Here is a 15,035-nt window from a genome sequence, read left to right on the forward strand (position 1 = left end):
TGATATTGATATTTTGTTTGTTTTCTTGTATGGTCACGTAGATAAAAGTTAAATTATGTTTCTTAAATTATGTGTTTTTCGATTGATCGATGAATGCAGATTATATTAAATTTATCTCTCTAAACTGTAATAATTTTTCAACAACTGATTGAATCCTTTTCTCTTCTTTTTATAATGGAAATGTCGAGATATGCTAACATTAAAAAAAACATACGATTCTATTTTCTAAAAAAAAAATAAAGTTCGTATGTGATGTTCACGTGTTCTCCTCGAGGAAAAAATAATGTTATCACATTACATGCCCCGTCAAATCATTCAACTATTCATTTTCTATCTGAAACATTTTTAATATATCCAAAAATGAACGAGATATAATAAATCAAATGATAAAATTATGTATTATATTAAAAGAAAAGTTATATTAAACGATTATATTTATAAATAATAAACAATAATAAAAATTCCGTTTTTTATAATAAATATATAACTCAATATATTAAATCTCTGCTGAATTGTATACTTCTTATAATGACCATATTTACGAGTTATTATAATCCATATTTAATTTGGACTCTCACAAATTTTTCCCCACAATTAAATCGTTTTGGAAAATCGAAATCTCTTTTAAATCTTGTTCATCTCAAATGCACGATAAAAAAAAAAAAGAAAAAAGAAAAGAATAAAAAAACGCGAAGGAAATTCACGTGACACGAAATAAATTCGAATCCGTTCCTAGGCACGAGCACGAACAGCACTACTATAACGTGACACGTTAAGTATTGGACTCGATTCCGTTTCGACTCGTTCACCGGCTTCTACTAGAAAATAAAGCTACTGCTGCTGGCTCCTCCGTATTCAATTCGCAGACGTTTCGAGTGGCGATCGAAACGAGTGACGTGAAGCATTCTCGGTGCCGGCTTCGAAACGCATTTATCACGCGCTCTCTATGGAGGAATTGATAGAGAACAGTCGGGCGGATTCTTCTTTCTCGAGCATATAAGAACGAGTTCGAGAAGAGGAATTTCGCGATTTATAGTTTTCCGATATTCTTTTCCTTCGGCGTTTCGATATTATAAAATAATAAAGTTAAAAAAATAATTGACCAGAAGTGAACGATTAATAAATAAATATTTAATATGAGAGAGATGAAAATCTATTTAAAATTCGCATCTCATACAAATGTAACTTCCGGCAAAATTTCAATTTCTCCGTGAAATAATGAAAATATTCTTTGATATTCGAGATTATTTGAAACACGAATATATATATATAATGGAACGTTTTCGAAGAAATTTGAGACATTTCTGTTGCCCAGAAATTTTTCTATTTAAAACGATCGTGCGGAATTATTTTTAACTTGGTATCGTTGTATCGATGGCTACATCCGGTGAATCCGGTAAAAAATTCTTTTATTAACGTGAACGTGTAGGAAAAGTGTGCGACGACATAGACGGCATAGGCAGCAGCTGGTAGCGACAACGATGAGACCGATAGAATCGACCTTAACAACCTCAGTTAAATTTCATTACGTTCCTCGCGTAGCACGCGCCTCTCAAGGTTGCAACATATGATTTTAATTGCGCAAAAACGAGCATTGTCGCCGGGATCGTTGTTCCGCTCGATCAAATCCTCGTAAATTAAGAAGATAATAAAAACTCGAAATATTCGATAAATTATAATCGAATTAATTTTTCCAAAATTAATCAATATTGTTCACCCTTCGAATATTCCATTCGACAAAAAAAAAAAATCATCAACATCACTGTGAATGTAAAATGAAAAAAATCATAGTTGAAAGAGAATGTATGATAAAGAAGAGAAGAAAAAGAAGAAGAAGAAGAAGAAAGAAAAAAAAAAAAGGAGGGGGAAGAATTATTTTCCAAGGTTTCCTCGGTGTAACCAAGTTTCCGCTGAAGGGCGTTGTCAAGGTCAAGGTCGGCGACAAGGTCAAGGACTGGGAGTCCCGATTCTCGTCGAGTGAAGAACACGCCGGCCTACGCCTCCGTGTCGAAAGCCTCCTCCCGGTATTGATCCCTTTTCCCTCGGCAAACTCGACCAATCCTGGCTCACGTTGCACGGTAACCAACCCGTTTCAGACACATTTTCGGGGAATTTAGAGAGAGAGAGAGAGAGAGAGAGAGAGAGAGAAAGAGAGAGTCGATGTCGATTAGGAAGTTACAACAAACGATAATTAACAACGTGATATCGAATATTGGAGTTTATCAGATTTATTATTAAACGAAGAATTTTTGGGATAAGAATGATGAAATTGAAAATTGAAAATTAATGCACGAATAAATTTCATTTTACGTTATTAATATCGTTGTTCGTTATATTCGCATCGAAACAATTTAATGCAAATTTTAAAACGAAGGCTTTTCATTAAAAATGGAAGCATCGTGTTTGTGAATCTACAAGGTAGAAAATGAATATTTTGACGTTACTATTATATATAAATATTTCCGATAATTGGAAAGATAGTCTTTCTGAAAGATATAAATCTCTGCAAAGACTTTTGCCTAAGTCCTGAGTTAATAACAGGAACTTTTGAAAAGATTACTACGTGAAATAACGTCTAAAAAGTCACGATCTTGTCTTGTCTTGTGATCTAACTTATCGATCGAGTCTTTGCCAGAAGAAGCGTTCTTTGATCTTCGCGCTGAATGCTCAACTCTTTTCTCTCTTCTTAGCTCTTCTGTCAGCTGCCAGAAGCGTTAATTAAAAGCAAATTCACGTTATGTTAAACTCTCGTTAAATTATTAAGAAAAAAAAAAAAAAAAGGAAACGCAATTTTCGAAATTACAAAACGATAAGGAAAAAAAATTGAATTCAAAATTTTGTAATCTTTTTCATTTCCTTTGATGATAAAGGATCTTTGAGGAAAAATAAAATTTTTCCTCAAAGAAATATACTATATCCATTGTTTTTTAATTTTTCAAGGTTTTTTATACTTTTTTATATTACACGATCATCGTCGAAAGTATATCTGTTTAGGTTAGATTTATATAGAATTAATAAGATTTAATAATAGATACGAAAAAGATACGTTAAAAATGGCTGTCGTTAATAGAGACATCAAGGAAATGCTATATGCACGATGAAACATAAGTGAATCGAATTAGATTATAAAATAGAAGTCGATCGAAATAGCGTGTCCTTAGCTACCACTAGACAGCTTGTCTCCTAACTTATTCGTAATTTATGAGCATGCCGTGGGCCACTTTCGAGACATTTCTTTTCTTTTTTCCCGTGACGTGTAAGAATTTTCTACGTTTAAACAGGGTCGAGTCGAATCGTTTGACGATCAACGATATCTCCACTCGTGATAATAATTTTTTAAACAAAAAAAATCACATTTAACGCGAACAAACTTTCTTTAATTTCTTTAATTTCTTTAATTTCCTATTGGAAAAAAATTGATCAACAACAACCATGGATTTGAATTTGAAAATTAATCTTTCTTTCCTCTTGATTCGAACTTAACCTCACTTTTGTTTTCTCGATTTCAAAATTAACCTTATTTTGTCTCTTTTTATTCGATTGAAAAGCATCTGTTTACACGAACCTCTTCCAAAAACAAGATCTTTTATGATCTTTAAAATAGATCTTCATGAACAATCTAATAATACCTTTGAATTAATTTTTCTACTCATCTTTCTCTCCTAGCATCGAGAGTTCTAAACAAGAATCATAGAATTCAATTGCATAGACATAATTGTCATTGTTTATTGAACATATAAATGAAACGTAGGTGTTCACTTGCATAGACAAGTTGAACGTTCTTGAAGCGATAATCAAGCAAGTTGTTGTCGTTAAGTTACGAGGATCGTGTACATAAAGAGTGCATAATTAATAATTAATAGCGACCTTCGGCTATGTAACATTTTACGCATGATATAATTATAAATGAAGGTTTCACGTGATATTTTCTAATCTAGCCGTCTATCTTACACGGAATCTAATAGGAAACGTTATGAGATGCGAGGAAAAAATTTAACAGAAAAACTCACTCCACCAGAAACTAAGAAGATTTTATAAAGAAACTGGTAATGATGATTCATTCTATGATGTATTGTAGTTGTATGTATTAGATTAGCTCATCATTCACATAGGTTAGGTGGCATCAATCTTCTTTCGATAAAAATATTCCTTTCGATTAATATTTGATGGTTTCGGTTTAAGATAGAAGATAATTTTTTTACTTCACAATTTTATCACAAATCAAGATTAATTCCTAAATTTTCAATTTTCAAAAATATAATTTTAAACATTATACGTATTTCTCAAATTTCGCACAAAATTACTCCCATAACCTAAAATAAACGTTTAAAAGTTAATCTTCAAATCAATTCTATTACATTATATTAAAGAGGAGAAGAAAAAGTGAAAAGAAAAATTCTCAGTGGTTAAAGATTGAATTCTCAATGGATAAAGTACTTTCGATACTTCTTTACACTTCACACTTCGCACTTAGCATACGTCACATCGAACACAATATGAATATTTCTGTCGAAAATTCGACAGAAATTGAAAAAAAATTCACAAAACTCGTGCTCAACGAATATGTCTATATCGTTATCGATCTTTCCTCAACTACATTCTTCGCTTCGATTTCCCTCCGAATTCCGCCTCGCGTGCCATCGAAATTCGTGTACAGGCTTTTTTTAGCCGTCGTCGCGTTCCAATTTTGCGCGAAAATAGAAACTTTGGGAGGAAGGTTATCTGGATGGACGATTGTTGTTTTTAACAGACTTAAGCTGTTGGAAATTATACCGTAGCAGTTTTATAATACGTATAATTGACGTATAATGACGAAGAGAAAGTAGTTCGCGATAAGAGATGAAGTAAAAGTAAAAGTTATATCTGTGTAATAAAAAAAAAATGGAAGTAAAACAAGAATACCATTGATTTGGAGAAAACTTTAACGTTAAAATTGAGGAAAATGTTTGAAAATTGTTGGTATATATTTTGATGTATTATACACGAGAAATATTAATTGTAGAGAGCGAGAGAAGAAAAAATAATTTTGATTAAATGTTTGTTGAACAAAAATCTAAATCTAATCTAATCTAAGTATTTCTTGTATTAATGTAAATACATTGTAAAGCATACGATAATAAACAAAATTGTTATTTCCAAATAACCTCGAGTCTTGTTCATCACGAATTACACGTCGAAACATAAAATTTCTAGACGCATAAATAATGTAAATAACCGTGATAAGAAAATAATCGAAGCGTTTTAACATTTTATCTTAATTTGTTCTTGAAATATATGAAAATAGAGGTTGCAAATAATTCCAAGGTTAGACATATTGAAACAGTATTTCCGAATATGTATGCATAAAATATAGTCCATATTTTGACGACAACTTCATACAATCGCTCTATTCTGTTAATAAATTGTTCTTACAATTTCTAAATTAAATAAAATACGATTAAAGAAGTAAAATTTAAAATTGATCTGTCTCACCTATAAATATTACCGTTTTACAATTTCTATTTGTATTCCTATATTTTTACATATCTCTCTGATCCATATTCTATATCTCTATTTCCATATTTTTCAATAAATGTATACACGTCCCAATTTATCCATTGAATTTCTCCACACTACCTCGAATAGTAGATTGAATATATGCATATTCAAAAAGTAAAGAGTAAATTTTTACACGTATATTTCCACCACTTTGTATTTAAGATTTTTAATATTATAGTTTTATTAATTGCTTCGAAATCTCTTTCACATTTTCTTTTTCTATTATTTTTATTTTATTATTCATATCATGGCAAACAAGACAAAAACCATGTAAACCACCGAATTATAAAAATATTGGCAATCACCACTTTTTTCTTCTTTTTTTTTTTTTTTTTCTCACGTTACATTACGTTACGTTACGTTCTCAAAAAATATACTCATCGTGCTTTTACACACAGAATGTTGATAGACACGATTCCAACTTGGAAATAACAATAATATCAGAGTTCCGTTGCTCGTGAAATATTGCGATCGCGTATAAACAATGTGGTGGAAATATATGTGGTGCATATACGCAAAATAACTTGTGTGTGGAATATGTAAATTCGTGTCTGTCTTTTTTTTCTTTTTTTTTTTTTTTTTTTTTTTTTTCACAAACAAACGATGAAATAAATAAATTTCCTCGACTTTTAACGATTCGTACAACGATCGAAGATACGTGAATTAGCATTGATGAATCGATATAAAATAATTGGTTTAACAGATTAATAACCATGATGATGTCACGGATCAAATTGAATTCACGGACCCCGTTGAATACGAGAAAGATCGACAACGCGTTTCGAAAGGAAAAAAACTCTTTGGCCATGGCTACGATTTTCAAAATTGAAAGAATCACGATCAACGAATCACGTAATATAAGAGGGGTGGAACTTACTTATTTCTCAAAATACTTTTTTTTATTTTACTGAAAAATCAATAAAGACTGCCTTTTAACTGTATCAATTGACCCTCGTTAAATGTGCAAATTTTAACGAAACGAACGAAATTTTTAATAAAATTCGCATCAAAGGAATTGATTAATTTTTCCTTGTCGCGAAATTCCCTAGGAAAATATTTTCGGTTACACGAAAATAAAGTGCAATCCCCTTTACAAGGAAAAAAATTATTCTTTTTCCAATAAATTGAAACTGCCCAACAATTCCTTTTATCTATATATATCACGCATATATAAAGAATATAATAAAATAAACGTCTACTCAAAACAAGTACTAATTATCGGATATCGCATTCGGATCAAACTGGTAATTTTTAAAACTATTTACAAGCGAATCTATCCTCCCTTACAATTTCCTTCCTATTCTTTATTCCATTATCGCCCTTTAATTCCAACAATTCAACGTGGCAAGCGTCGCGTGTCACGCGAAGATCCTGCGTTAATTTCACGCGATAATTGAACAGAGATTGGAGACAGACAGAGAGACAGAGAGAGAGAGAGAGAGAGGAAGGAGGGATGTAAAACGAGGAAGGGAGAAAAGAGGGCGACGTGTCTTTCGATATAACCGAGGCAGGTGCGGCCCGCGCAACCTGGCCTCCCTTCTGTCAAGGACACCGTGAGGCTTGATTGATGGAGCAAATATTAGCTCGTGAAACTACCCCAACCACCGCCTTGGCCCAACCTTTCCTCCCTCTCTCCTAACCTTACTCGCCGTTCGTAGCATCGTAGAGTGTTGCGAAACTATATCGATTTCCTGCGAACCCACATCCTTCCTTATCGATCAACCCAGTTGGATTAATGGTTTGTTGGATTAACAAATTTCGAGGGATGGAGGAAGTTTATTGGGATATCGACTTAGCTTCGATTCTTTTGGGGAGGGAATGGTGGTCTTATGTTTATAAGGGGTGGAAATTAATAATACTTGGATTAATGCTCGATTCAAAGCATTGATACAAAAATGATAAATCTAAGAAGAAAGCGTTATAGAGATATTCTTGAGAAAATCTGTATTCTGTGACTCGAGTAAATTAAATATCTCGATTCGACAACGAATTCAATAACGAGACAGAATGGACATGGCTCGCCTAATTAATCAAAAAAATTCAACAACAAATACGATTCATTGAACTGAGAGCAAAGTTGCTATCGAAGTTCATAAAAGATATCCATAATCGATATTTAGATAATCGAGATGGTCGAGTTAGATCAGGAGAGAGAAAAATTTGATGTTGTATGCATTAGGATGTCTGTACGATTGCAGGCTACTGATTGCGTCGACCTACTTCCCCAGACAATCGTACAATGCCGGGGGTGTTGGAAAGGGGTGTGCAGTTTTACGTGACATCAAGGTCGTTGTATCGACGATCGAGGCGAGCTTTCGCCTTTCTCCTTGGAATCTGAACCATTCTTCCTCGTGTTTTCGTTTTTACACCACACGATTTCCTCGGCCATTCTTTTTTTTTTTTTTAATCAATAATATTTTTCCTCACAACAACAATCTTCCCACGAATAGATTTTTTTTAAATATTATTAATTATATAATATATAATATATATAATATATTTATAATAAATTAAAATATGCTAAATTATATTTTATATAGCAACGAGAGATTTATTAAATTCTTCAGAAGTCAGTCGAGTGAAACTTGGATTTTTCATGAAAAAAAAAAAAAAAAAAAAAAGCAACGAGAGGAGATCAAAAAACTTTTGCCATCAAAATCTAAGAAGTCTAAGAAATAGAAGAAACCTTTGTTATTATTTTATTTCATTTCTCTCTCTCTCTCTCTCTCTTTCTCTCAAGGTTGGCTAGATACAAAGTATTTAAGACTGTGCGAAGATTATGAACGAGCCCACGACCCAGTGACCCACATGTTTTGCTGGAAACGTGTAATACGTCTTTCCTGGAATTTGGCATAGGTCAGTCGAGATGATAAAGATGGTAAACGGTTAAAAATTATCCTTTTCTTACGACGATATCTCACTGAAAGTGAGAAAATAAAACGAGGAAGCGTTTCAAAGAGCGAAGCTCTTACGAAGATTTTTACGAAGATTCGAAGATTTTCTTGATTTTAATAGAGTTTAATCGAGGATTCGAGGATAAATCACGAGGTGAATATATTTATTTCTTTGAAAGAATATTGAGGATAAGATAAAATGGCGTGTCGCCAGTTGAGTTTAAGAGATCGTTTGCATCGTTGAAAATATGCAAGAACTGAAAAATAAAAATATGTAGATTATGCACATGTAGAATATGCAAATGAAATGAAAATTTGCAGTCTACTTACGTTGTGCGATGCTCGAAGTGAGCGAAGGTCAATGAATATCTACTTGGCGATTCTTATGTTTCAGAAAAATTAACCAATAAAACCTGATGAATTATAAATTATGAATTATAAAACAGCGTAGGTAGGTAATTGACGTATGAAAGAAAAATATCACGAATATCAATATCCGGATGCAGCAAAAGAAAACTTTTCCCATTTGATTATTTATCCGATATTTCCTCGAATTATTCAGAATTAATTCAGATTAAAACATTCGCCATTGGATAATTAAAAAGTTTAAAAAAAAAAAAAGAAGAAGAACAATTGAAAGCTATTGAATCACTATCGTCGAGAAACGTTTCGTCAAACTACGTTTTTTTCTTATTAAATGCTACTATTAATCAGAATTTCGATTATTTTGTGAAACGCATAAAACAGGCCGAGAACAAACTGCTGCGTAGTTCTCTATTTTCCGTGGAAAATATATATTTGAGAACATTTAACCGTTCAGAAAATTTAAATTTAATTGGATCGAACGTGATTAGAACGAAAGTAGAAGAGAAATTTGCCATAAATTGCATTTTCATCAGATATGGTAGGTACACTTTGTATACCGCAAAAGGAATGAAGTTATCGATGTTATTCCAATTGAATGGAACTGATGATGATGTAGACCAGGCAATTATAATGTTTGTCTCATGACTGAAGGAATTTATCGAGAATGAATACTGAGGAACACACAATTGCTACATTGCGTTGTATTGTTTATTGTTTTGCGTTATTATTATTCGGCCAAGGAAGATAAAACGCAAAATAATGAAATTCTTATTAAGACCATTAATCAATTACTCGTCGATGTCATAGTTTGAAAAAATAATTTAAGAAATGAATAATTTTTCTCTGAAGAATATTATATCGTTGACTCGGGAAAAATTGAAAAATAAAAAAAAAGTTTTATCTTTCTTTCTTTGAAACAATATGAATGAAGTGGAAAATAGACGATTCGATCATTTTCTCTCTTAAAAATTAATAATGGATACATAAAATATCATATAATTCTTCTTTCTAATTCTGGAATCTTAAAAATTTCGAAATAATGAATTTCGTTTCCAATATTACGAATCACAAAATTGTTGGGATAACTTGATGAAATTCTAGAAGACAATTATTCAGAAAAATAATTGAAAGCTGAAATGTTCAACAAAGATTTCTCTCCGTATAAAAGAAGGGAAAAATATGCGAACGAATTAAAATTCAAAGCTTAATATTAAAATATCCCAAAATAATCCAAAAATTAAATTTCATAATTTAAATTTTATTTATAATTAACTTAAATATATATATATAGACGATTATTCAATCTCCTTTAACGTCATCTGTTCAAATTCAAATCCTTAGACGATTAAAAAATATTTCAAAAAGCGAGAACGATCTGATAAATTCAAAATTTTCCTGAGGAAAAGCGAAATTAAATTTTATATTACGAAACGAATAATTGTCAATAATTTGATTAAATATTTATAATTAATATAAACGACTACTCAATCTTAACGTCATCTTTAAAATTCAAATCCTTAGACGACTAAAAAATATTTCAAAAAGCGAAAACGATCTAATAAATTCAAAATTTTTCTGAGGAAGAGCGAAATTAAATTTTATATTATGAAACGAATAATTGTCAATAATTTGATTAAATATTTATAATTAATATAAACGACTACTCAATCTTAACGTCATCTGTAAAACTCAAATCCTTAGACGACTAAAAAATATTTCAAAAAGCGAAAACGATGTAATAAATTCAAAATTTTTCTGAGGAAGAGCGAAATTAAATTTTATATTACGAAACGAATAATTGTCAATAATTTGATTAAATATTTATAATTAATATAAACGACTACTCAATCTTAACGTCATCTGTAAAATTCAAATCCTTAGACGACTAAAAAATATTTCAAAAAGCGAGTCGACGATCCAATAAAATTCAAATTTTCCCTCTTAAGGGGGAGCGGAAAGAGGAATTAAATTTTATATTACGAAACGAAAAAACGAATAATTGTCAACAAGGTATCGCAGTTTCCGCGATATTAAATTTTTTTAAACGATTCTCGCGTAACAACTCGACTCATTTCGGGCTGAGACGCAACCAGAGAAATATTGTATGGTAAAGAAAATAATATGGAGAAAATGTAGCGGGTCGTATTTGGATTGAAACGCTTTTAACGCGCCTTGCCTTTTCTGGTGAGCAAAAGGGGGGAGAATAATGCTCAAAGAGAATAAGAAATAACATTTCTTAATATCTACGAATAATATCTACAATATCTCTGGTGGAACGTGAATTTTTTAACCTTGGAGAGTGATGACGTCGAATGAAAAATGTTACAAGAGAAATTATGTTACGATTAAATTATTGCGAACAATTGGGATAGATGTTTCATCTGTTGGAATAATGCGAGGAATCCCCTTTATTCCGTAAATCCGTGAAATTGCAATTATGAGAATGTTGTATAGAAGTATTATTATTATTTCGATAGTAATAAATTTCATTATGAATAAAAAAGAAAAAGAAAAAAAATACGAGAGAGAAAATATTTTCTTTATAAACGTTATGAAATATCGTATATATAGAAACTTTTTTTATTTAACAGTGTATCATTTAAAATTAAAATTATTTAGTGACACGTTAAGTATATATATATATATATATTATAAATTATATAGACTTATAATAGTCTTGGAGAAAATTATTTAAAGTAAGAAAGACTTCTATAATGAGAGAACCGTAATCACGCTTTTGCAATGTTCTTAATTGCTAGAAATAAAAAAAAAAAAAATAAAAAAAAAGTTAGAAAATACTTCTAATTAAAAATTTTAATTCATAAAAAACCACGTATCACGCGAATATTCAAAATTCTACACACGTGTGACATAATTCTCAATTTTTAAATCAAAAAAAAAAAAAGGAAAAGAAAAAGTACGAAATTGGATTTTTATATCGCGAATAATCCAGAATATTTTTGAATATTTCATTGCGACAATCGGAAATGAATTTCGAAACTTGAAAAATTTTTATATAGTCTCAATTGTAATACACGAATATTACAATTATCACCGTGTACATATTATACGCACTGAATACATTGTTGTATCACATCGATCGAATGAAAACGAATTCGGTCGAATCAACAATAAATAAAAGATTCGAAAGCGTTCCTTCTGGAGCTGGAGATGGGAGGGGTCGAAAAACGCGGGAAAATGGTGGCTTTTTCCACCGTCGTATTTATCACGATCAACGGGTTGTCGCGGTGCATTGTACCATCCCTCTTCCCCCCCTCCCTCTGCCCTTCCATTTACATTGAACCGAATCGATGATCGATTCGTTGGCGGGGAAAAATTGTGCACGGGCGCACGACACACCCCTGGAGAAATATCGCAGGGACGAGTCCCGGAGCACTCGTTTCGAATACAAAATGGATTATCCCCCCCCCCTCCCCCTCACGACGTGAAGAGAAGAGAAGAGAAGAGAAGAGAAACATCTGTAGTGGCGATCGAAGAGGAAGAGAATTTGAAATTTCAACAAAAAAACGGAAATCTTTTTGAAAACGCGACACGAATTATTATTATTATTATTCGTATTTCCGATCGTATTGTGATACGAGACGAATTGTATGAAGAAATTGATTCGATTTTTACTTACTTCCATTCGAAGAAAATAAACGTGTTGCAATTATTTTACAACTCGTTTTAACACGGAATATTCTATCTGAAATGTTTTTATCTCGTCGTATCATGTTTCTGTCGTAGCCTTGTAACGCGTATTTTTCTGCGCCATTATCCCTCCTCTACGTAAATGTGAAACATTCTCTTAATTACGAATTTTTACGTATTATTAATTCCTCTATGTGAATAAAATGAAGTTTGTATACGTAACTTGTTCGATCGTATCGATGTGTACTACATCCTTGAACAACAATCAATCTCCTCAAAGAGAAATCATCCTCCCAAAAGAGAAATATTCAAAGAAATTATCCACGCATTTTCTCAAATAAAATCTCGTATATCGACGATACGAATAAATCAATTTGATGACGCTTATTCATAATAGGGGAATGAAAATATTCAGGTTATTAATTATTCGTCCAGAGAATGAGAAACAATGCTCGCAAAGCACATTAGTTTGCATATTGACCTATCATAATCTCGTGCTGACCGTGCAAGCGTAGACGGCATAACATTATCGAGGAGTTGGCTCATATTGGATTACTAAGAATCCCCTTATGATACATATTCTTCAAGGTTGCCCGCCGACCTTTGCCACTACTACGAAAAAAATCGAAAGGATTAAACGGAATTTTGGAATCCGCGTTACGATTCCAATGCTCACCTCTCGTTCTCAAGCTTCTTTTCAAGCAGGGTTGAAGAAAAATATCGCGCCAATAATCAATTCCATCTTTCGAATTGTTGCTGGAATTTAAGAAGTCGTATTCGTGAGGAAATTTAGGATTGTTAAATTAAGGATCGAGTCAGTCAATTCCCTTTCTTGCTCTGGAATCCCAATGTCCAACTTGTTGAGGCGAATAACTCGGTGAGGACCTCTGTGATATTAATTCTCAATTAGTATCGATATATAGATAACTTGAAAACTTTTACATGTTACACGTTCATTTCATTTCTTCTTTTCTATAAAATACAAAATATCGTTGATATAATAATAAGAAATGTAGAAGAATTTTTGAATCGAAGAAAAATTATTTATACGTTCGATTCGAAGTTGAGTTAAAATGTTTCCAATTGCGTGTTCGAAATCGCAAGTTCGTGATTCACAATCGATTTGCAAACCTTGCAAGTTTGGGAGAACACAAAAGTTTCCCAATAACTATGAATGTTTGTGTCTGAAAAAAAAAAAAAAAAAGAAAAAGAAAGAAAGGAGGAAAAGTGGAAAAATTGAGTGACGTGAAACGTTCCATGATCGAAAACTTGGGTAAACCTACTTGTCGTCGAATTGGGTCAGTTTGACCATTCGAGATCCTTTCTACATAATCCGCGCGAGTATCGCTTTTTTCAACTCGAAACTCCCTTTCTAGGGACACAAAGGATCAACTTGGTTCCATGGATGGAAAATACGATGGCTCGCCTTTCTGCGAACACGCGTCGAGGACGATATTTCTGACGCGTGACGTCGTGTGACACGGTTGAAAAAAATTCTCCATACTCGTTTCTTTTTTACACGAAAAGAGAATTATCCGCATAACATACGAAAATGAGAAAATGTTTTTCCCACATCGAATATTATTAAAAATTGTGGAATCCAATCTAATAATTTTTATATCACGAAAAAGAGACCTAGAATTTATTGCACGAATAGAAAAGAAGAAAAGCATCTTTGTACAATTTTTCTTTTTTTTTTTTCAAGAAATTTTTCCACGCGGAACAAAAGGTATTCGAATGAATTGAAATGGAGATTAAACCCGTTGCACGAAATCTAATATTGTATAATATAATCCACGAAAACAGGAAGGATTTTAATAAGATAAGATAATTGCTGGTTAGACGTTCCACCACTAACGTAAATATGAAACGAACGTCATAAAACGGGCAAAGCCAACGTCATAAAAAAGGTGGACGTAAATCGAGTGCGTAATCGAGTGGGTACGATTGCAAAGGGTGCGATGCATTAACCGAATGGAAAATGGACGGGCATAATTGTTGCGCTTGGAATGCACGCGCGCAGCAAATTCGAAACACGTGGACGATAGTTGCAAACGTTTCCTTGTAGCAATCAACAATGATTATAATAAACCGGTGCTACCGATCATCAAGCATTGAGACTTGTTGACGTCGTTGACGATTGGTACGTCAATAAGTTGAATCACTTTCCTTAATAAAACAATTTATATCCCTGTGTCAATCAATCGTCCAATGAATTATTTTTCTTTACACATTTTTTCTTTTTTCGTTAAACAAAAAACGTGTAACAACGATTTAGACGTTACATGTATACGTAATGGGATTCTTAAATAAAATTAAACAAAGTGATTCTTCGAAGATTGTTGAAATGCGTTATCTCAATGATGCTTTAAAGTTACGTTTTCAACACGATTGTATGTATATAATATTATCATAGGTACAATAGAAAGTATCAATTTAACGTTTTCAATTTAGAGAGAGAAAAGGTATATTCTTTAGAAATTCTTGTTCACATCTCGGATATTAGGATATTTCAGAATCTTAGAAGAAAGATGAAATGAATTCGTTTGACATATCGTAGGAAGAAGTGAGAAAGAATGAATCGAA

At 32.1% G+C, this 15,035-nt stretch overlaps 1 protein-coding gene across 2 annotated transcripts in view; it reads right to left on the bottom strand.

Annotated features, from left to right (window-relative positions):
• LOC122715039 (nuclear receptor coactivator 7) overlaps positions 1-15,035 on the bottom strand; it is a 192,563-nt gene that overhangs the window by 150,561 nt on the left and 26,967 nt on the right. The window lies entirely within an intron of this gene.

This window comes from Apis laboriosa, unplaced genomic scaffold, assembly GCF_014066325.1.
Source record: "Apis laboriosa isolate Shangri-la unplaced genomic scaffold, ASM1406632v1 scaffold34_cov151, whole genome shotgun sequence".
In the NCBI taxonomy this organism is placed as follows: domain Eukaryota; kingdom Metazoa; phylum Arthropoda; class Insecta; order Hymenoptera; family Apidae; genus Apis; species Apis laboriosa.